The sequence below is a fragment of the Rhinolophus sinicus genome, chromosome 14, assembly GCF_057876585.1.
Source record: "Rhinolophus sinicus isolate RSI-liver-muscle chromosome 14, RSI-T2T, whole genome shotgun sequence".
Classification (NCBI taxonomy): Eukaryota; Metazoa; Chordata; class Mammalia; order Chiroptera; family Rhinolophidae; genus Rhinolophus; species Rhinolophus sinicus.
The window spans coordinates 88338276-88362020 of record NC_142514.1 but is presented as its reverse complement, the minus strand read 5'-3'; the positions used below and the strand labels follow the sequence as shown (position 1 = coordinate 88362020).

The following is a 23745-nucleotide window of genomic DNA, read 5'->3' as shown; positions in this document are numbered from 1 at the left end:
TCCTCTTTTCACTTCCTTTCCCAACCCTGCCCCTTTGAGAAGATGGAGGAAGCTGCTAGCGGTTGGGGTCATCACTCTGGATCTGGGGAAGGGAGTGGCTAAGCACTGGGAGTTCCTTCCTTAAAGCCCAGCGCTGACTCTTCACATTCAGACCTGTCCCGGTTTCCCTGGGAAGGCCTGAGAGGCGGAGGCAGGAGCAGGGAGCGACTGAGAAAAGTGCCTTCCTCAGTCCACGACCCCCCTCCCCCCCCCCACACACACACTGTCCTCTGGGCCACCAGAGAAGGAGCTGCCTACTGGAATGGGGGCAGGGTGGGGGACAGGGAGTTGGAATCCAGAGTCTCAGAGGGTTGGAGGGGGTGACCAAGCAATGGTTCGGAAGTTGTCGGCTGTTGGCTTTTTGTCTGCAGGTTTTGGCATTCAGTGAATGCATTTGATAAATTTCTGGTTTGTGAATATAAGTGTGATATGTATGTACATCTTTGCGGTACTGAATAGGCAATAAAATTAAGAAGCCAAACGTTAAAATAGTTGTTTCACTGATTAATTGAAGCAAGCTTAACTGGCCAAACTGGGAGTCGTTTGCCCAAACTATTTCAGTTAGTAATTTTTGTTTGGTCTACTAAAAAAACTACTTGGAAAGGTGCAACATCAGATAAAGTAGTGGAAGGCTCCAGTTCTGCTTTCGTTGGGCGCCTGCTCTGTTCTCTCTCTGTGATGCTGGAAGGAGAGGATAGGAGATGAGAGTCACTTCTCAGCTGCCTTTCTGACTCCTCCTCTTCCTCTCCCTGCCCTGGAACCACAGCTTCAGTTTTTAGAGTATCAGGGCTGGTGCTACGCCCAGTGGTTATGCTTTAAAGTATTTCCCGGCAGTTTTCAGGATTATCAGTCATCACTTGCAGAGTTCCTTTTCATTTTCAAGGGCACCCAGTATAACCGTTGAGCTCCCTTTCAATAGCCCTCCTCACTAACTTATGCCCCATGAGGAGGATTAATAATGTTAACTGATTTACTATCCCTGGGAAAAAAAGCATTACTTTTACACCTCAGTCAGATGGCATTAAACACTTTTTGTGCACTTTAACTCAAGGATGTTAAAGACCTAAATCTTTGAGAAAAAAGAAAAGAAAGAAGGACAGGGACTTTATCCAATTTAAGCTGCATGTTGGTCCATGTTAATTAGGCATCCGTCCCTTAGCTTGGAGGTGATAGAAAACCCTGTGGTATTTAACTGACATCAAACTCCCATCCAAATAATTCAGTTGGGCCCAGCCTTCTCTCTTAAGTGGTGAAAAGGAAAACGTCAGCACACACCCAGAATAAGGAGGAAACTGTTACTTATATTTAACATTTAAAAATTTCATTCTGAAGGATCTGAATGAAGAACACTTAACATTTTTTATTAACTAGTTAGTTGAGCTTTTTAAAAACAGTAACAGGAATCTCCCTGAAAACTCCAGCTACCCCAAATGATTGGCTTTTGTAAATCTTCAATAAATGATAGCTTAGTAATTGTTATTCAAGGTTTAAAAAGTGGTTATTGTTATTCAGGGCCCTTATAAATTTATGTATCTGTTTGGTGCCATTTTAAAAAATTGAATCTAATTTTCTAGCTTAGAGTCAGATTTATGAAATACCAAAAATTCACAAGTGGATTAAGGTGCTCAGCAATACACATGTTTTAAAAACCAATATATGGTGGCATATTAAAAGAAAAATGACATGACGTTTTGTAGGAGTAATTAGATGAAACATGTGTTTTTTTAAAAAAAATGTATTTTAAGCAACTTCTTCCTGGTTGCTGGAGAAGGTAATTTTCAGTGACAACAGTGTAGTTTATCGTATTTATAAGATACGTAAAACAATTCTAAAAATAATGAAAAAAAAATTTTTTTTTTCTAACTAGGGGTAGCCTTATTTGACAAACCTTACTCACTTTGTCTATGGTTTCTAGCCAAAGGTTCACACATTTGAGAGCACTTCATTTTCTGCACTGAACTACTTTTTCGTGCACTGAATGAATGCAATATGTTAACACTCCTGTACGGCCCAGAATTGCTCCGGCTGCCCCTTGGCCTGCCTGCCTGGTACTGGCTGAAAAGGTACCATTGTTTGTTCTGCAAACACTGGGTGATGTTTGTTTCCAAGGTGACTGGTTCTATTGCTGCCCTTTAAGCAAAGGGGGGATGGGGGAGAGAGAAAGTTGGCTTTTAAACACCTGAGAGCATCCTGTTCTGGATACAGTCTGGGTGTGTGTGTATGTGTGTAAGTTGAATATTATTTTAACTAAGATAATGGGAGAAAGGGGATAGTGTGCAAATGAGAGAAAGAGATTATCATTAAGTTAAAAATTTCAGAAAGTTTGATATTTAACTCCGTATACTTAGAGTGAATGTAATATTAAGTAAGAGATGTTAGAATTAAAGATCTGATTAGACTGAAATTAAATCTTTTTACATTTGAAAAACTAAATCAAGGGAAGAAGAATATTTTAGATGGTAACCATTGAAATGTTAAGTTTATTTTTGCATGAGATAGTTCTTCAGCTATAACCTGTAAGTAGCCACTTAAATGAACAGCTGAGAGTATAATTTAAACTCGTTATTGATCAGGTAGCTGGGCCTTCAAAAAACGTGAGAGAACACGAGCTATAAAGAGATTGGTTTCAGTTTTAAATCCTATTTTAAAAAATTTGGAAAAATGTTAAATAATTGAAGTATATGTGTGTCAAAAAATTCCTGAAAGGATAAAATAGATTACAAGCATCTTTGGTGATGGATAGCAATTTATTCACCAGTGAGAAAATTTAAGTTCGAACTAGAAAGAAAAAAACAATTTCTTCCTTCTTGGTTCCCCCTCACCCCCCTTAGTTATTGTACATGGATGCTGTTAACAGAACTTTGCCTTTTCGCTCCTATCAGGTTTAGTACAGTTCATGCGCAGGTTTCAGTAAACATTAACTACTTTTATCAGGGCTTGCAGTGTGCTGAATTGTTAGCAAAGAGAGTGTACTGCAAGAGACAGATGAAAATGAGAGAGTCCAAGGTCACATGGATGTTGCATTTTTAAAAATTGACAATTTAGGGAAAAGACACTGTTTCACACTAAATATCTCTTTAGTTATGTGGGCCTAAGACAAGGTTTGGGTTTGCCTACCATTTCCGCATATTGGGGTTAAAACAGTTGTTTTCAGATGCTCCCTCTGAATGGCAAGGCAAGTGACTTTAAAACATTGTTTTTCTTTCATTAGGAAAAAAATAAAATCTCGGCTTTACTCAGGGCTGCCGTCTAGGATGAAGGTTCTCAAGGTTCCAGCAAATACAACGTTTATCATGGCAATTCTGAAGCTAAGCTCTCTTTCAGTTTTATAGGGATTCCCTTTGTTTCATTTCTCAAAGATTATTTGGGATTGCTCCCTGATAACCAATTTCATTTCCGGAGTTAGCACAGTAAGTCATAAACCAAGTGCTGGAATGAAAAATTGCCAAACATAGATTGAACATGCTTGTTTTGGGGAATCATGTAATATTTGAAAACTCTCGCCTTTCTATCCTTTTCGAACACAGGAATGTGATTATTCTTTTTAATTAAAAGGGCATGCAAGTTTTAAAAAATTACTGACAATAACATTATCCTCTTACTGCCCTTCAATTCAGTATGTATGGAAGCACCCAAATAAAGTTTGCCACTGGGCATTGTTTTTTGCTCCCTTAGCTGCGCGGTGGTTCCTGCCTTCGCTCTGGCGACTTACTCGCAGACAGCTCTGAAGGGTAAAGCTGCAAAGAGAAAACACGAGTTGCTCCGTAGGGTCGTGTCCCTTCCCTGGAAGCACTGAATTGAGGCTGTCGGGCCGGATTTGGGTCTTGTGCTCCGAACGGGCGTCAGAAAGGCGTCCTGAGAGGTGGGCTAGGCCCTGTGAGGGGTCGGAGGATGCCTGAGACTGGGCAGGCGGGCCTTGCCCTCGGGCCAAGGAGCCTTTGTGCACAAGGGACTCCGTCTAAGCTGAAGTGTGTTTGCACCGCTGAAAACGCATCAGCTGTCGACCCCGGGGACTCCTGTAGGGTTCCGCGTGGGTGCCTCGAGTGGTGAGCGGGCAGAGGACCGGGTCCACGGAGGGCTGGTCCAGCTCGGGCCCTCTCGGCCGCTTGCCCCACCTCAGCGCCGGTGCTGGGCGGCCCCGTGAACGGGTAGCAGGGCCGTCAGTCAGGGCAGCGGGCCCCGATTGGCCAGCGGGGGCGGGGCAGGGGCGGGGCCCGGGGCCATTTTTCCCTGGCGGGTAGCACCCGTGTCTCTTCCAATACCTTAATGCGCTCTCCTCTCCGGAGTAGCAATTGAATGAACGACCAGAGGTCTTCAGAGAACCCAGTCCATAATTGAGCTCATTTTTTAAAAAATGAATTCCTCTTAGGGAGAGAGTTGAAAATGTGTGCGCTCTGAGCGAAGTCCTCCCCCTCCATTTTTTTTGGGGGGAGGCTAATTTGAGGCCATTTAGCCTGTGACCACTTCTAAATTTTCAGAAGTCTTGCATAGGTGTCAGCTTGTTCACTCAACATTTTGTGTTTATTTCCCAGAAGGAGTGCACGTTAAGACATTTGGTTTACCTAATTGCTGTTTTAAAATGAAAGCATAGCATGTAGCTAAAAAAGAAAAAACTACCTGCGGAGCCCTTTATTACAAGGAAGAGGGTTGTGGACATTACAGCACTAAACCTGAACCTGGAAGGAAAAAGAATGTGTGGAGGAGAAAGGAGAGCAGAGTGGCTTCTGTGTAATGAGTCAGGAGAATGTCAGCAGTGGGGTGCGTTGAGCTTGGAGGCAGGACAGCTTCGGGTTTTTTCTGTCCTTTTCCAAAGAGTATTGGGCAACTGTTTTCTCCTTTCTAATATGACCCACCTTCTGAGAATGGAGGTAGAGGGGCAAAAATACAACCAAATAAGTGACAGTGGCTTCAGGTTTTAAATCTCAACCACTTCCCAGCACTGCTGGAGTCAGACCTTGTGTACCCCTCCTGAAAGTGAGGTACCCCATTCTCCCTCCAGACTCAGTGTGTGAATGTTTAGCCCATTCAGCTGGGAGGCAGTTTCTTGATGTTCTGTACTTCCCGTACATGACCAGTTAGGACAACAGGTCTTTTGGTAACCATCAGCCCTATTTCTGATGGCTGAAGTCCACCTGCCACCGAGGCACCCTGCTGAGTGCCCTGTTCTCCCCAGGCAGACCCTGTTCTGTGAGCTGGCACAGTGGACGATGCACTTGGCTCCTGCCTGCTTCTCTGTTCAGTTAGATGGCTGGGCCAAAACCCGAGGTGGCCAGCCCCCTGAACCAGGGACCCTGCCGTCTGCACCAGGGAGACTTTGCTCCACTCCATGAGCAAGAATAGTACAGTAGAACAATTCCGGTGACTTAACGTTGCACAGCCTCTCCACTTTGTGACTTGTTTCATTTTTGGTGTGATTTCTTTGGTGATCACTTTTTCTGGGGGCTGCACCATCTAAAACGGTTGAGTCTTGAACTGGAGAAACCTTTTCCCCAACACAACATGTCAGGGCCCACTTCAGGAGATTGAGATGTAGTAGGTCTGTTGTAAGGCTGGAGCTTGTCCATTTGAAAATGCTCCCCTGTGATTCAAACAGGTTCCTTTTAGAATTGTGTCTAATGAGACAAAGGAATACATTTGAGGCACCGGGATTTTTTTTTTTAACAGACTTAGGAATTGACATATAAACTTTGAAATTCTTCCATCTGATGCTTGCTTGTTGCAACCCTCAGTTTCCTATCGAGCAAGGTATTGTGGTACCTGTGCTAGAACCCTGATAGGCCATCTGCATTGGCAGGTGTAAATGCCACTAATTAATTTTTTAAGAAGTTGGCAGTCTGACAGAATTATCAGGGATGCTGAGTAGCTGGTACCAGATGTTTCTTTTGTTGAGGCCATGGAGAGGTAATGTCACAGGTAATAAGGCTATGGGCGTTTAATCCTTTGGTCTGAGGCTGTGGATTTCGGGATGCTGACTGACTGACTGTTTTCTTCACAGAAGGCAGGGGGAGGATGTACACTCTGGTTTCTCCTGGGCCGTTTCCCCTCGCAAGGCCCTTATAGTATTATCTATGTAGAGGTGTTTACTCAATTATCATTGGGCCCAGCTCTTGTTAGAAAAGGGTATGTGGCACTTGGGACTTCTTTATCTAGATCGTCTTGCTCACCGTTTTGCCACAGCTGAAGGGACCGCCTGTCCCTCTAACTGAATTCAGTCGTCCTTTCACTGCTGGGAAACAACAGCAGAGACGGCTGCTCATCATTTCGTGTGCAGACTCTACAGCCTCTGAACAGCCCCTGCTTTTGCAGTTGATGAATGCACCATTTGTTGTTTTCGAGCACAACTGTTAGTTACAACTGGCCTTGCAGCCCACTCTGCCTGAGACCGGAGTGCATCACTGTGGCCCTTTTTTTTCCCCTTTTCTTTCCTTTCCCTTTTTTTTTTTTTTCTGCATAAGCCAGATTTTTACTTTAAATACCACCATTTTATCCACATTGGGTCAAGTTTCTTTGACCCAACTTAACATTTTCACAATGTAAGTTTCAGAGATAGAGTTTAATTTGCTCAAATTCTTAGTAGGGGGGTTCTGAATGAGCAGGAGTCTTTTACTTTATTAAAGGAGGAGGTTATGGCTTAGTTTTGCATACATGCTTTTTTTTAATAACCTCAGAACCATGTGACTCTGAAAATTTTGTTTGAAATTGCTTTGAAGTTAGAAAGTTTGGTTTTTCCCTGGATCATTGTATTTCCTTCTTTTTAAGCTTTACACACAATCTCTTTTTCATGAAGTATTGTCTTCAGTTTTGAATTTAAGGGAAGCTATCAAAATCAAACTCTCAATGTGGTCTTCTAAAGGATTTGAATATCATCATTACAAATAACAGTTTAATTTATCATCCATTTCTCTTCTTGAAATAGGTTCCCATCTGAGAAGGATACCATTAATGTTAATATTTTCACTTCTATTTTGTTTCTGTCACGTATATATCCTTGGGCCCTGCAATTATATATGTGTTATATATACATACCTTGATAGTATCCCTTCTTTACATTTTATGTAATTGTATTTTTGTTAAAAGTATATTGACATATTTTTCTGCCGTGTTTTACATATTCAACAACTGAGCCAAATTGTTAGTTCTAACCGCCTTTAGGCCTTCCTTGCTCTGGCTAAGGAGACAAATTTCTGTTAGGAAAAAAAAAGCAGTAAGCATCCTACAGCAACCAGCTGTATCAACCTCAGCATCCTGGAGCTTCCAAAAATGAAACAGTCATTTGCTGAAAATGGAGAAGCTTTCTGTAGTTGAATTTTAAACTGGACATTTGGGTTTCAAGGAATATTTGTTATACTCTTTCGAAGAGGTTATGGAGGCCTTGGGTTGCATTGGCATTTTTGTTAAAATTGAGATATACTAACATGTTTAAGGAAAAAAGTATAACCTTTTGTGAGAGTCATGCTTTCTTTTTCATCTCAGTATGTAGAGGGGGAATCAGCCTTTTCTGTGAGGATTAATTCTCCCACTGCCTGAAGAGTCCTGGAGACTAAGCAGTTACATACAAGTTCAGGGGAAAGTGAGCCCAGGTTTTACTGCTTCCAAGAGCAGTTTTCTGAACCCTGCATCTGCTCTTAACTTTTAGAGCGCTGTTTTCCATATGCGGTCCTGCATTTTCATGCTTGGTTTTGATCTGTACCCTTAAGCTGGGTAAGCTCTCCCTGGACTTTTATCCCTCACATTGTTTCTTGACTGCTCTTCTCATGTGATTAATATGTGTGTTGCTTAAAATGGCAACTGAAACATCACCAGGTATATTCACCAGGTAGAAACTGCTTTTCCTATGTCAAAACAACCAGTGAGGCTTAGTTGATGCTTCTGTTGCTAAGCAGGTAGATTTCTGGTCTGCAGGCTGTCTGTTAACCGTGTAAATGCCTAATGTCAAGCAAAAAACAAGAAGAAACACCATCAACTTTATGCTTCCTTCTTACACGGTGCTTTGTTCAAGTGTATGAAAATTGGGCCTGGCTCAACCTAACTTCGACTTAACCTATTTTTGAGGAGCTAACCTCAATTTCTGTATTTTCAAGGGGAGGAAGAGGGTTAGGAGCTGCAGATGGCTGGAAAGTTCATAATATTCAACAAGATGACAGCCTGAGGAGCTGGTAGTGAGGGTCTCAGTTATACGATAAAAATTATGGGTTTGAGTGTGGTCAGTAATGGGGTTAGCCTTTTTCTTTGAGACCCGTTCTATACAAGCCTGCCTTAAATTGCAAAATGGCTGTGGGAAAGAAGAGGAAAGAAAAGGGTTGCTGTTTGCATCCATTTGCCAGAAAGGAGTTAACAGAACATACCGCAGAACAGGTTGGGCAAGACTGTTAAAGCCAGTGATGAAGCTCTCTCTCTCTCTCTCTCTCTCTCTCTCTCTCTCTCTCTCTCCCCCTCCCTCCCCCCTCCCTCTCCCTCTCCCTCTCCCTCCTTCCTCCCTCCTCTCTCTCCCTTCCTCTGTCCCTCTCTCCCCCTTCCCCCCAACCTCCCTCTCTCCCTCTCTTGCCCTCCTTCCTCCTCTGTTCCCCCTTTCCTCTCCAGGACTTTGAAACATCTTCAGATCATCCCCTACACTCCCACCCCCCATTTCAGTGTCTGGCTTTCCCTCTCCAGGGCAGAACACTTGATGTGATGAAAATACTTTGTGGGGATGACGAGCCTATGTGAAAGGCCTCAGCCTGGCCAGCTGTTTCTCAAGGAATTGATGGCGCGCTTGTCTGTGCCCTTCATCATGTAACATAGGCTCCATTCAGCAGAGACATTCTTCAGCGTGCATTTATGCCTCTGTGGGCCTGGGGGCGGGTGCCTGTGAGGGGGAAGTGGGAGGCAGGGAGGGGCCTAGGCGAGGTCAGGATGGAGAGTGGAAGGCATGAGGGCAGTCAGTGCTCCCAGGGCCAGAAGTCATGCGACACTGCTTCTTGAAGCATCTGGAGTTAGCTTGCACTTAGAGGATATGTTGTGGCCATAAATGCGGAGAAACGGAGCTCTTTCAAAGCCAGCCTGGTCTGCTAGAAGTTCTGCGTGATGTTTGTGTCAGATCCCGCCGTAAACATACCATATATAGGCATGCTTGAGCTCACTATAACATTGCAGGGGAAACTCCTAATGCACAGATCCTAGGTGCTTAGCAGCAGGCCCGGGCTATTTCTGGTGTGGCTTTCTTTTTTTCTTTTTGGAGGCAGGGCGAAGGGGGCTTTTTTTCTTTCCGTCTTCACAATGTTTGAAACATGTTTCTGATCCTAGTGTGTTTGGCACTCTGAAAACTAAAGAAACTGTTGTCATGTGAGGAGAAACTGAATTCTCCTTGTGCATCTGTTTTAGAATAAAAACCTTGTTTTTCTTAGTATCTTTAACAGCACACACATTCTGTGTTTTATGGTTCCCTGTCTTCAACTGTTTGTTTTTGGAGCATCTTAGCACTGTGAGGGTGAGCTGTCCCCTGTAACATACGTTACTGTCACCAGTGGATAAGTTGCTTTAGTGCCTGTGTCCCTCCCCCCACCCCCATTTCCTCTCAGATCCTTCCTGAGCTGTCCTGTTTACAACGCTTCACCCTCGGATTGCCAGGGCAAAGCATGCAGCTCTCCACAGAACTGATGGCAGCTGTTTTGCACTGCTGGGGTTGGGTCTGTGAAGCGGAGAGGACACAATAATAAGAAAGAAATGCAGTTATGTTTTCCCTCGGAATACCTAGGCTAGGCACTTGCGCTTGCTGGAGTGAGCCTTGGGAGGCACTTGTGGTTCAGATAAGAGACTTCTTCCTCTTCCTCTTCTTTTCCTTCCTTCCCTCCTCCCTCCAAAGGCTATTTCCTTTCTTCTCAGGCCACACGTATAGATAACCCTTGAGGAAAAGGTGGTTTGCGATGCTGGGATATCTGGGTATTAATGTAAAGAGACAAGATGGGCACTTTCTTTGCTTTGTTTTTTTTCTTTGGCCTCATCAGAGTGAATTATATCAAACTATGACAGTTAATTGTACCATCCTTCCCGTTTCTTAAGCTGTTAAGCCCCTTTCTGTCTGCCTCCATCAGGCCTCTTTGTTTGAGACGTTCCTAATGCAAAAGAACAAAGTGACAGTTTTTTTTTGTTATTTACTGAAGTCTCTAAAGCACATTTATTATGCTCTTTATCATATCTTTTTTAGAACTTTATTTCTTCAACTTATATAATTGTTCCAAGTAGTACAAGTGACTGATGAGTTAAAACTTCCTCAAACACGTCAGTGAGTACAGAAAAGGAATTAATATTTTTAAGGCTATGTGTATTCATTTCAAAGTATTAAGAGGGCATGTTAGAAAATGTTCAGAGTAGGACACTGGGTACTGCCAGAGTACCAGGTACCAGTGTGGAAACAGCAACCGATCAGCTAGTATTCAGTTGATGGAAAAGTAATATGTCAGTTACATAGAAGTCATGCGTTTGGCATTCTCAGGCCCAGAATACTCAGCATGTGAGTGACGGAGGGTCAGCAGGAAGCGGGGACATGCGAGATAGAGCTTTCAAAAGCCCCACCGGTGTGGCAAGTCCTGGGACCGACCCTCCCCTCGATTCATGATGATCCTTTAGGTCACACTTAGCACTGTTTATTCTTACTGTACATAAGGCCCTGGCCATCTTGTTGCTCCCAATTCTAGTCAACATTAAATTAGAGGCCAGAGGTGGTGGTTCAGGGTGGAGCAAAGCCATCAGAAGGAGAAACACGGACAGCAGTGGACAGCAGTAAGAAAGGATGTCGCGGGATGAGACAAGGACGCACACAGAACAGCTGCGTACCATTGGGGGAAACGGGGCAGAGTGAAGAGAGGAGCCAGCCCTCTGTGTTGCTTCTTACAACTGCATCAGCATCCACAATGTTCTCAATAAAAATTTTCAGGGGTGGCCGGTTAGCTCAGTAGGTTGGAGCATGGTGCTGATAACACCAAGGTTGCCAGTTCAATCCCCGCATGGGCCACTGTGAGCTGCGCCTTCCTTAAAAAAATAAAATAAAAATAAAATTTTCAGTTAAAACAGAAAAAAAGCATGGCTGACTTGAGGGCATGTGGTATAGGGGCAGAACTGAAGCAGGAGGGATGTGACACTAATTTTTGAAGGCTTTTTGTGTAATAGTTATTCATTGTAATGACGCTGAGTCACTGACCAGAAAAGTTAGATTAATCATACATTGATTCACCATGCTCTCCTTAAGGAGAGGGGAAGTTTGAATGATACTTTAGAATGATTTACACCCAGGATTTTGATAGAGAAAAACTTCTGAACACCCCTTAGCAATGTGCAGCTGCTTTATGAGTTAACATTAAGGGTTAGAATGAACCTTCCAGTGTATACTGAAATATAATTTACTTAGCTACTAAAATATAATTTGCCCAGATTTGCAGGAAAAAAGTGTTTCATTAACAGAGTCGTATGATGTCCAAATACCATTACCAGGTTGTTTATCTGTATTCCTAATGTGAATTGTTCTTTCATGTTTTTAACTAAAATAATACACAATAATAGGTCATGGCTTTTAAAAAGTACGTACATTTAAAAAGTGGGCACCAGAGAAATCATAGAAACCCTGGGAGACACAGTCTCTGAAAAAAAGGAGTTCTAAGCTTAAAGGAAGCCTTAGAAAACTTAACTATTTAAAGACATTAACTTTAAACCATCCAATGACAAATGGAAGGAAGAAATGGTATGTTTCCCTTCATCCCAACTACACTCTCATTCTAAGAACTATAGAATTTAGGGCCAGAAGGGGCTTTAGCAGTCACTTGGTCTGTTTTTATGAGTTTGCCTTCATTTTACTCAGTATTCTTTCATAATTCATATCTGTGCCAAGAATTGAATATGTCACCCAGAGTAGTGTCTGCATGGCTTTTTTGTCCAGGAAGAATAATCCTAACTTGAAAATTTTAATGTGTTCCCTTGGCAGAGTTTGTTATTTTTCAGGGTATTTGTCAATTTTATTCTTCTTAGTGGCTCCATTTTACAGATGGAGATGACCCCCGCACTCCATGGTGGTATACCAAAATCTGTCTTGGCATTGTTAAGGATTTTCAGACATTTTTATGGAAATCTCAGGGTTGAAAATTCTCCAGTGTAGCTAAAGGTTTTAACCTACTAAAGGTTTTCAAGCATTTTGATTTTACCTGAAGCAGTATGGAGCATGGATAAGTTTTAACCATACTCGTAGATGCATTTTAAATATTCCCACATTAGCTTCTAATAATTCTAAGTTTAAGTCTTTTGTGCATTTAGATTTGCTGTAATTCATAGTTAACTTATGAGTAAGGCTCGTATAAACTTTTCTGCTCCTGAATCAAGTAGGTTGTTGTTTCTTTAATTAAGAGAAATTGTTCCCTTTGAAAATATAATTAGTTTTGAAATTTGGTCTTCTGAACGTTGGTGGGGACTGTACCTCCTGATAGCCATGATGAAGGGGGAAAGTATTCTCTTCTGGTTAGACATCTGTGCCTGTCAGGGAAGGGAAATGTATGTGAACCGCATATATGAAATAAAAATCAGTTCTCTGGGTGTTAGATGCTCACAGCAGATGAAAAAGTAGTAAGAGCCATCACTTCTAAGGAAACAAGGAGCAGAGACTCCTTGGGTGGGAACAACGCAGAGAGGGCTGGCCGGCAGGCAGGAGGGCAGTGGCACACGGGGCTTGTGCCTCATTCTGTGTGTAACCTGTGAAGTGACCTGCAGCTACTGGCGTTGGCTCGTTTGAGATGATGTGCTTGTAGCATCCATTGGGTAAGGGGGCCTCAAGGACAACTGTGGCTGGAGGTGCAGGGGAGGAAAACATCCAGGCGTGGATTTGAACAGCTGCTGGCTGCCTAGAGATCAGCCTCCATGAATCGCAGGCCCAGAGAACTCATCTGTGTGACGGAGGCTGACGATGAACAAGGAAGGGAGCATGCTGTCAGTTAATACTCGGATGCCCCCGGAGCACTTTAAAAGCATGACAGAAATTGGCCAGGCACTTATTAGCATTTCAGTCCATAACGTTCATTGTTTGTTTGAAAGCTTTCCCCTCCTTCTCATAATCCTAATCTTTTAAATAAAGTAAATGCTGTCAGTCTGCCTTAAAAAGCGGACTAACATGGCTTTTACTGGACATCTCGTTATTTGTTGGGGGAGGGGGTGTTGAGAGCCAAAGAGAAGAACGTGATCAATTGATTTGAGGCTGTTGGAGGATTGAAGTGTTAATTGATTGCTGATCTTAACCAGGATTTCGAGATTTCAAGGAAAAGTGGACAGTGCTTGCTTTTTATCCGGGGAGTTTCAGTAGTCATATGATCTGCAAATCAGCCCGAGGAGCTGCACTACACGCGCAGCAGTCTCTGCAGAGGAGTCCGTGGAGAGAGCAGGAACTTCAGAGTGCATGGGATGTGATAGTTTGGGACTCATTTAACCAAGAACTGGTTTTGGTTGCGGTCTTAGGTCTGCATAAAAGTTGGCACATCGCAGGGACATGACATTTGTGTGGCTTTAGATTTATTTGGGTGCAAGTTGGAGGAGGCAGCAATCGTAAGAGCAAAGGGAGCAGCTCTGCTGATGTGCGCAGGCAGTTCCCTGCACCCCCTGGAAGGAGGTGGCCGGCCCTGCTGGGACAGGCAGAGGGAATGGACCGAACCATTTTGTTAAGCTCCCAAATCAATTCCTGACATATGGACAATATGTAGAAAGAAGTCTGCAACCACAAACCCTTCTGGGCGTAAGTTAATGGAAAGAGGCTTTTGGCTATATTATAAAGCACAATGTTTAAAACTCCCAGGAATTTACTTATAGCTTGATTCTCATTATGAATATGACTGGAAGAAGTAAACCGAGCAAGTCAACTACAAAAATCACATGAGATCTTTTATATGGCTTTCGTTTTCTAAATGCGGATGTTCCTATTATATTTCCCTTGTAGAGATGCACACACAGTGAGTCTGATTTGAGGCTGGGTTATGAGTGTTATAAAATCAACTTGCTTAATAGGGAGTTTTCAGGGGCTTTTAGGAGAGTGCCGGCAAGATGTGATGCTGAGTTTTGGGCTTTTTTTTTTTTTTTCAGCTCTGTGATTATTAATACAGCCACCTATTATCAAATTGCACATTATTCCTACTATCTCTGGTATCCTAAGAGAATGTCCCCCAGTGTTAGCTCCTTAATGAAAAGTGAAGAATAAAACCTTTTTGTAGGGTATGCATGGAGACTATTGGTCTTCCTCATGTCTTAACGGTAGTATGTCATATGATTTTTTTAAAAAATAGAGACGTTTAAAATTTCAGATTTTCATTTTTCAAATGTCTCCTAAAAGAAAAACAAAAAGAAACCCATTCACCAACAAAACCCAACAGTTGCTGAGTAGCTATAAAACATTAATATTAGAGAAATTCAGCTTTTCTCATTGGGGTCTTTTTATTATTTTCAACTCTGATTTTATAACTGAGTTGTAATATGTGACCAAATACATCACGAGTATTTACCTTTTTTTTTCTTTTTGGCCACATGGAAGTACCTAAAGAGATGGAATGTGACACACCCAGAGAAGGAGGCACTCAAATGGCCTAAGAACTTGAGAAGGCCAGAAGCAGCAGAATCCCCCATCTCAAGGCTGAGCTTTACCAGTCGGATTGGGGAGCAGAGAGCCACTGAACTCCTTGGAAAATGAGTTGGAAAGAGTGTGTGTGTGTGTGTGTGTGTGTACACACAAAGGGGTTGTTCTCCTGCCCTTTGTAGAAAGAGTTAAGGAGAATTCTCTCACCTTTGAGATTAGTTGTAGATCCCACTAATTAAAGCCCTCCTCAAGGGCCCTGCAAAGTGCTGCTCTCTAGACCAGGAGACCTAAGTCATTCCAGTACATGTTTTTAAATTCTTTTGCCTCAATTATTCTAAATTTTGTATTTCATAAATTTTCTAGTTAGTGTTGTCAATTGAGTTCTAGATTATACTTGGTTTCGCGTGTGTGTGTTTGGTGGTAATTTTTGTGTAAGGAGAATCTTTATTATGTTTAATTCCACATGGCCTAGAAGGACTTTTCCTCGGTTGACTAGAAATTATTATTATATATATTTTAAGAACAGTTTTGTCGTTAAATGATGATGTTTTTACCTTAAAGAGACAACCTTCTCCCATTTCGGCAAAATATGTTATCAAGTCATACATGATTTGATAAGTAAAAACGGGAGACCCTTTCCCCCTGGCCTGCCCCTATAGCATTAGTACATGTGCATTGTTTTGTGGGGCTCGATCTGAAGCCTTCCGTGTACTTTAATGTTCCCATTTTCCACTTCTTAGCATACCTAGCTTCCTCAATTGTTGACAACGGTTACATAATTATGTTGTAGTGAAAAATTTTTATATTTGGTGAGAAACAGACCCCAAATAGGTGTTTTTTAAAAAAATCCCTCATCTATTTTGAAGAATTAAAGTGAATGAGAGTAGGGTAGGAATCCCAACTAACTGATTTTATTATAAAATGCCTCACATCTGTATTTGATGGGTTAGACCAAATAAGACTGATGTGGAGGTTTTTGATGATGATAGGAATTGTTTTAGTCATGTTGAGTTAAGCGAGGCTGAGTATCAAACCAGCTTTAAGATCTCAGTGGCTTAACCCATAAAATGCCTTTGCTTGTTCATGTGGAATCTGCTGCAGGTCTAGCAGCTCTCTAGTATAGCTCCCTTCCAAGCAGTGGCCCAGGGATCCAGGCTGCTGTCATCTTCTAGCTACCCCTGCCGTTACACATGCTTCTAGATCACCACAGTAAGGAAAGGCTAGCCAGCTAAACGTACTCTCATATGTGAGGGCATATGTCACACATCAGGTTTTAAAAGCTTCAGACTGGAAGGGAGGTGTGTCATCTTTCCTTACAGCAGCCGATTGGCCAGAACTTGTCATGTGGTCTGCCATGTGCAGACGTGTAGGGGTGCTAGGCAACATGGAAGAACACACGGGTATTCTCTTGCAGCAAACCTCTTTGCCACAGGCATATTTGCCACTCTGCTTTCTTATTCTATCTCCTTAAGGCTCACTGAACACAGAAGTATAGGCGAGGCTTAGGCCTGAAGCATAGAACATGAGGAGTTAAGCGGTCCGTAGAGCAGTGGTTCTCAAAGTTTCATTTCCATACCAGCCACCAGCCTCACCTGGGAACTGGGGAGAAACAGATTCTTAGGCCGCACCCCAGACCTCCGGAATCAGAAACTAGAGGTGGGGCCCAGAAATCTGTTACAAACCTGATGCATGCTTAGATTTGAGAACCACTGTGCTGGATGAATGGAATGTCTTTACCATCTGTTAACTGATAATTAGTGAATCAGCCCTGAAGTGCTGACACGCACTTGCTAGTGTATTTGTGTAGTAAACGTACTCTCAGATGTGAGGGCATATGTGATAATAGAAGCACTTAGAAGGTTTGTACTATATGCCCCAGACTGTGTTTAAGCACTTTACAGATTTAACTCATTGTTTCTCACAACCACATGAAGTAGGTGTTATCATTGTCTCCATCTTACAGATGAGGAAACTGAGGCAGAAAGAGGTTCCACAACTGTCTAAGGGCAGTGCTGTAAGTCAGGCCACTTAGCAGAGCTGCCAAGTGGAAGAGGGAGGATTTGAACCTGGGCAGGGTGGCTCCCGAGCCCACTCCTTAACTGCTGTGCAATTCTACTTGCTGAGCTTAGGGTGATAACACACCAGGTTCTGCAGTAGTTTTTCACTTTTTCTTGAATGGAGGCCGTCTGTCAGAATTAGCAGGAAGTGTGGTGTGTTGGTGGCAGTTCACATTACAAGTCCCCTCACCACGAGCTTCATTCGTTGGTGGTTTACATGTGTGGTGGGCTGGTTGGCAGTGTTGGCCAATCCTGGAGATGCATGGCTAGGCAGCAGTTGCCCAGTCATTTAAAACAGAACGATAAATAGCGTGAGGTTGGGAGGGGTAGAACAGCGTTGCTCGCGGGAAGTACTTTCTCAGAGTGAGCTTGTTCAGTCGCGTCAGAGGAACATTTTCTTCAGTTAACCGGTGTGTGAGCTTCAGGCTGATGGGAGAAGCCTGTGCTCATAATCTTCCCTTTTGATTCTTCTTGTGTCTTCCATTTTCCATCAGCATCTGCTCTCCCTGAGAAGTTCATCTGGGGCCTGATCCTGTGAGACAGTCTGAAGAGGGTTTCTGTTAAGTTTTTATGAGCAGGACTTGAGTTTTAATAGGCAAAATGTATTTTTCCTCCAAGAAAATTAACAAAAGGGTTCTGCCTCTTCCGCTTGGGAAATTCAGGTAGAGTTAGACATGATTTAGTCTCTTGAATTTTGAACTGATTTGATTGAAAAGGATTTGCCCAGACCAGCTTGCCCTGGAAGAAAGGCTGGGACCAAATGGCATTGAGAACTACTTTTCAGGCAGTTCTTTTTCCTCGCATCCTTTAAACATTTTTAATTATTAACTGCATTTTCTTTCTCACAGGTGAGCTATTATTTGTTGTTATTTAGGTGTACTTTGCTGGCCCATGCATTCCCTTGCCTTCTTTGTCTCTTGTGCTCAGCGGACTAGAACTGAGACGGCTTCTTGGCAGCTCTGCCCAGGACGGTACCAGCTTTGAGCCTAGGTAGAGGATAAAGATAGCATCACCCCTTTCGGTTTTCATGTTGACTAGGAACAGCTGCTATGCTTTGTATAGCTCTGAACGTAACATTTCATTCCAGAATTGCTGAAATTTTTAGTTTTCTGTAAGCCAGGGCTTAACCATGGGGTTTTCACATTCAGACTTAGAGTCTAGAATTTTCCTTTGAGAAACAATTCCTTGTCTAGGAGTCTGGGAATTTAAGAGAACAACGATGGTGGAGGGGGGAGAGTGGAGATTATTTGCCTATGTTTTAAAGATCCAGTTCCTTTCCTTCCCCTTCATCACTTCCTTTGCCATCATCATTTTAAATGGTTTCATTTGCTTAGGTACTTTAACAGAGGTGTAGATAATGGAAGTAAATCTTGAGTCAGATCTAAACAAAAGAAAGAACTGACCTAAAAAAGAGCAACTGAACTCACACTAATTGAATCACAGAGCCTTGCGTGCGCATTTGCCCAGACCAGCTTGCCCTGGGAGAAAGGCTGGGACCCGTGCTCAGGGTGGGCTGTGTGCCTCCTACGAACCAAGTCCCGCGAGTCCCGTGTGGTGTCCCGCTGGCATTCTGCACGGAGGTGCATCTGGGTTAGATTTGTAAAGTGCAGCCTGAAAAAAAAGTGAAAGCCATTTTGGGTTGGGTGTTTGGAAAACGTTCTCTCTTCTCTGGGAGACCTGATGCCCTTGGTGTCTGTAAAGAGAGTCCACATGTTTACTGTTCAGGGGAGCAGCTACCTGTATGAACTGGGCATCTGTTGGAAGAAACGTTAACAGGTTTGCCTCAAATAGCAGTAATAAAAGATGCAACCATTTGAAACAGCACGGGTTTCCTCCCTCCTCCTGACCCAGCCATTCAGAGTAGGAAACAGGATGCCAAACGCACCCTGAGTGGGAGAGGGTTCCAGAGGGCGGCCTCGTTGCAGCCCTGAGCCTGATTTTGTTCCAGAGCACATTGAGACCCTGTGGTTGTAAACATGGAAGCTAACCCAGAGCCCCTGCTCTGTTCAGCTTCGTCGTCCCTGCCCCGGGGAGGCCTTTATTGTCGCTGCCACTGTGCTCCTCCCGCCAGCTCCTTGGCGTCCTTTGCTCCTTAAGCCATCAGTTCCCCTTTTCTCTTCCTCCTACTCACAGCACATGACCAGCTGCCTATTTTCTTGAGATTACTAATCAGTAAAATACATGAATGCCTACTGTGTGCTCAAGATTAAGACCATCTACCCGTGAGCTTCCCTGAGCATCCCCTCAAGTGTTCTTTCTGTTACGCTCATCTTCCCAGACTCAGAAGGGTTATGCCCCTGCATTGCTAACGTTTTCACATTTATTTGGACACCACACACATTCTCCTCCTTCCTGGAGACCGCATTCCTACCAGACCTTATTCCTACCTCGGCAGCTTAAAATGTGTGTTCCATCTGGACGCTCTTTCTGTGAGTCTCAGTTCACCTAGCTCAGGCTTTACCTCTCTGTAGAAGGTTGATCCCGTGCATTCATTAGCTCCAATTTCTCGCCAGTATACTAATCCCATAGTACCAAGACTTTCTCTCCTTTTCTTCACTTTCCAGAGTGTCTGAAAAGGATTTAGCCCAACCCCTTACGATCACCATTCAGGTGCCCCAGGAGATCTAGCCTGTGGCAAAGTGACTTACTCCTTAGCACCCTCTGCTCTTTGCATTGTATACCGGCCTGCTTCCAGGTTCCTGCAGTTCTTTGAAAGGTGTTCAGGTTTACCTTTCCCTGTCTACTTCCTTTGTTCCCATTTCTAGGCAGGTCTCTCTCCCCTGCAGCCCCATACCATGTTCAGACAGGTTTTCTTAAAACTGACGTCATCTTCTCATGCCTCCACAGAGCCGACACCTACTACCCCAGCTTGCCCGGCTCTCGTAATTTGCCCCTGTGCACCCTCTGTGATCTGGACCTGGTTCCTAGCTTTTCCTGGTCCTTACTCGGTATCAGCTTCTCCCACCCTCTCTTCCACCTCTGATACCTCTTTCACTTACTCAGGCCAGTGTTTTTTCTGGACTGAAAATTAATATTGCGTAGACACGCTTAATTCTCTTACTTTTTCATGTTTTCTTTTTTTCTTTCAGCTAAGCTAGGTGGTGAGCTCTTGGAACCCCCCTCCGCCCGCCCTCAATCTAGTAGTAGATCAATAGTTAACTAATTGAGATAACTGACAAATGCATTTTTATCATCAAGCAATATTTGAGGGCCTTAAGTGGAATCCCCCCCCCCCAAAATCATTTGAAGGGAGATCGCAGGTCCCATTTATTTTTTCAGAAAGGTTTTTTTTTTGTTTTGTTTTCACCTTCAAAGAACATGTGAGAAAACAAGGAAAGAGCCCCCCCCCCAAAAAAAAACCATACCTTTTAATCACACTTTTCCCACTCCCCTGGTTTTGACTGTTGAATTTTATAGTTGATATAATCCTCCCTTTTATAGCCAATTTACTTTATTTACGCATTACAATTTAAGTAAGAACTGTTAGGTGCATAGAGGACTCCGGTTTAGTTCTTGGCTTCTATTTAAAAGGCTCACTAATGCCTCCCTTACCTTTTGTTAATTGCAAAACAAACATCCTCCACAAGACCACACACTGTTCTGGGACCCCTTTGAGATTCCCAGGAATTGCTTGGGCCAGCCACATTTACATCTATACACAGATTACAGAGAACCTCCTTGGTGCCTTGGATGGTCCAGAGATGGCGATAATATGCATTCAGGAAGTTTTAACCTAATAGTCAGAATCAAGAAACCCACTCTTATTAGCCTCCTAACAGTTATTGGAATGTTTTTCCTGGAATAACTGGGACAGAACGAAACCACAGACACATAGTGACATAGATGGGGCTCACCCCGCCATCCTTTCTGTAGGGTGAGTTCTGTTCTAAAATTATAACTGTTTATAGCAGGCATTGGGAGATTGTTCAGGGGATTGATTTCACTAACTTTTATTGACTTATTGCCATGTATGTGTCAGGTACTATTTAAAGTGAATTACATGGTTGATCTCATCTTTACAAGAAAAGGAAGGTTTGAAAGTCTGATCAAATTTATGGACTCTTCCACCGCAAAATGAATACCCATACATTTTACATATGTGGTAATACTTTTACATACTTTTACATACAAGTTTCATGGGTATGAATCTTGTACTTGTCTGTAGAACCTGAGCATATCAACTCCTAATAGGTGGGTGGCCCATAATAGGCTCATATTTACAGAATGAACTAAGCAAATGCCTACTGTGTGCCAGACACTTGGCTATGACTAGATATAAATTGTGGAGGGAAGAAGGGGAACAGTTTCACATCTTAAGAAGGAGTGCAGTTTGATTATTTTATTTCTTGTGTGTTTTTTTTGTTTTTTTTTGTTTTTGTTTTCATTTTAAGAAGGGCGCAGCTCACATTGGCCCATGTGGGGATCGAACCGGCAAACCTTGGTGCTATTAGCATCACGCTCCAACCTACTGAGCAACCAGCCGCTCCATTTCTTGTATATTTTTAAAAAATAATTTTAAATTACAAATAATCAAGTTTACAGTGACATTAAGTTATACTTGTATTGTTTTGAAAATCACCGTATTTCAGTGACACTGCAGGGTGCATCTTCCAGCCTTTGTCCATAGACACATTCTCATAACGTAGAGCGCGTAAATGTACTGACTTGCTTTTTAAACTTGATCTAACTTTAAAAACATTTTGCCGTGCTTTCACACATTGATCTTCGTGTTTGAGGTGGGACCAGGCCTAAGCAGGTTTTGGGTAGATGGGGCATGGTGATGACTCACCACTGGGACGAGTCAGTCTGTTTAGATGTCCCTCTGTTTTTGGTTTCATGGGTTGTTTCCCTTTATACATTGAAACTCTGATAAACACCAGGAAGAAAGGAGAATCATAGCAAAGGAAGTTACTTCAGGGATCAGCTTATGGTCCCCTCCCTTGCCTGCAGGTAAAAACCACACTATATCACCTTTATTCCTGCCTTTAGGCTAAAAACCCCAGGAAGCAAACAAAATAAGGACTACAGTCTAGAAACCCAAGATTACCCGAGAGAGAAAAAATACCATCCACCTGTGCTGTCTGATACAAAAGCCGGACAGACACTAGCCACATGTAGCTATTTAAGTTTTAAGTGAAGCGTAAATAAAAATTTAAAGTTTAGCTACTCACATTAGCCTCATTTCAAGTGCAAATGGTCATGTGTGGCTACTGGCTATCATATGGGCATCGCATACAAGGAGTGTTTTCATCCTTACAGAACTCTAAGCCGGACAGCATTGCTCCAGAGCATATCAACTCAGTAAAGTGTTTTAACTCCGTAACTAGCATGTTAGGAAGAGTGAGGGAAGGAGGGATTTTGTTGGTGTTTTATATTTGGTAAAATTTCGTGTAGACTTGTAACTTTAAGTTAAGGCTTTTTAAGCGCTTCCCCCCACGTCAGCTGCTTATCATGGTCAATTTTCGTTGCCAGAGTCTGCTCTGACGACGACACGTACATTTGTGTGGCTCCTATGTTAGGTAGGTGTTCAGTAATCACACGCGTTTCACCCCCCGTGCCTGGGAGCCCCCGGCTCTCCTTGCCCATCTCCTCCAGCACCGGCTCCGCCTTCCCCTCTGCTCCTGTCTGTGGACATTCTTAGGTTTTCTTTGACACAGAGCTCCTCTCAAGCCTGCTGCTCCACATCCAGTCTCCTCCTGTTCTATTTTCTTTATCCTCTGCTGTTGGGAATTTCTTCTGTATCTCAGTGAACTGCCTCGCTGCCCATTCTCTTGCTAATGCAGGAAGCCCAGCGTCTCTCTCATCCTCATTCCTCACAGCATGGTGGGTCCCTTGGTGGCATTTTCTGGATCCCGGTGCTCCTTATGTCTGTCCCTTAGTATTGCAGTAGCTTCTTAACTGGGTATGTGCCTCTAATCTTCCGTCTTTTAAACTGCTGCCCAGAGCTTTTTAAATATGGATATGATTATTTCATCCCGGGGTTAAAACAAAAGTGGGGGACCCTTCAGTGGGTTCCCGTGGCCACAGGATAAAGTCCGTCCCTGTGAGGTGGAACCTTGACCTCTGCATAATTGCATAATTTTGCCAGCCCCTCTTTGCCATCTCCCCCACTCCTCTTTCTCCTCTCCACAATGCGCTGCTCTAGTTGGGTCTCCCAGGGGCTCTGTTTTCATGGGCCAGGAACGTAAGGCAGAACGCTTGCAGTTAGACACTGGATTGCCACTTTTTCTTTTTCCAAATAAGGACATTAAAAAACAGTCCCCATCATCTGCTATCTTTATCATCTCATTTTAAAAAGGGGGTATTTTAACCTAACAAAAAAGAAAATGCATTCAGCATTGTGAGAATCTCAATAAATTTTTTCATTTCACTGGAGAAGGGTGAAAACAGACATTTAAGAAGTAATGTTTTCGCGACCCTGCTCCATCCAGATGTACCTCTTCGGTCTCTGCTTTCCCACACGCATTCCCTTCTAAGTGGAATGCCCAGTCTTTCGAAAGCCAGATCTTGCCTTCAAGCTCAGGTTTGCTTTTGCTTACTGCCCTCATGCTTGATGACACACCCCTGGGGAGCCCTGCAGCCCTTAGAGTGTTTGACTCAAAATACATTTTCCCCTGGATTGGAATTTATCTCTTTGTGTCATGTCTACTCTATCTCCCCAGCCTGAGCATCAGCCTTGGGGGCCAGGGGCTTTGTCTCTCAGCTCCTGGTGGTTCTCACAGCTGGAATATTAGTAGACAAATTCCGAGAATGACCATCTTATTTCAAGTCTTCACATTGATACCAAATCTTGCCCTATGTAAGAATGGTATAGGGCACAAAAATAGTATAGAACATCTTAAGCAACTGATTTTAAGACCCTGCAGAGAATGCACATTTTTCTGTGCACGCTCCTGAACTTTGGTTTGAGCATACTGAAAAGAGCAAGGATGGCCCTGGGACTCAAACAGCAGGAAACTAAAGAGACCACCCATTTGTGAAATGTAACCTGTTTGGTGGCCAGAGCCATAGGAAGCCATATAAACGATAAGTGTGAATAGGCTGTGAAAGTTTTAAGTCCTGGCAAATCTGATGGGG

General features: G+C 43.2%; 1 protein-coding gene across 10 annotated transcripts in view; it reads left to right on the top strand.

Moving 5' to 3' along the window:
- The window catches only part of RREB1 (ras responsive element binding protein 1), a 167509-nt gene that overhangs the window by 60843 nt on the left and 82921 nt on the right, over positions 1-23745 (top strand). The gene's annotated exons all lie outside the window — the stretch shown is intronic.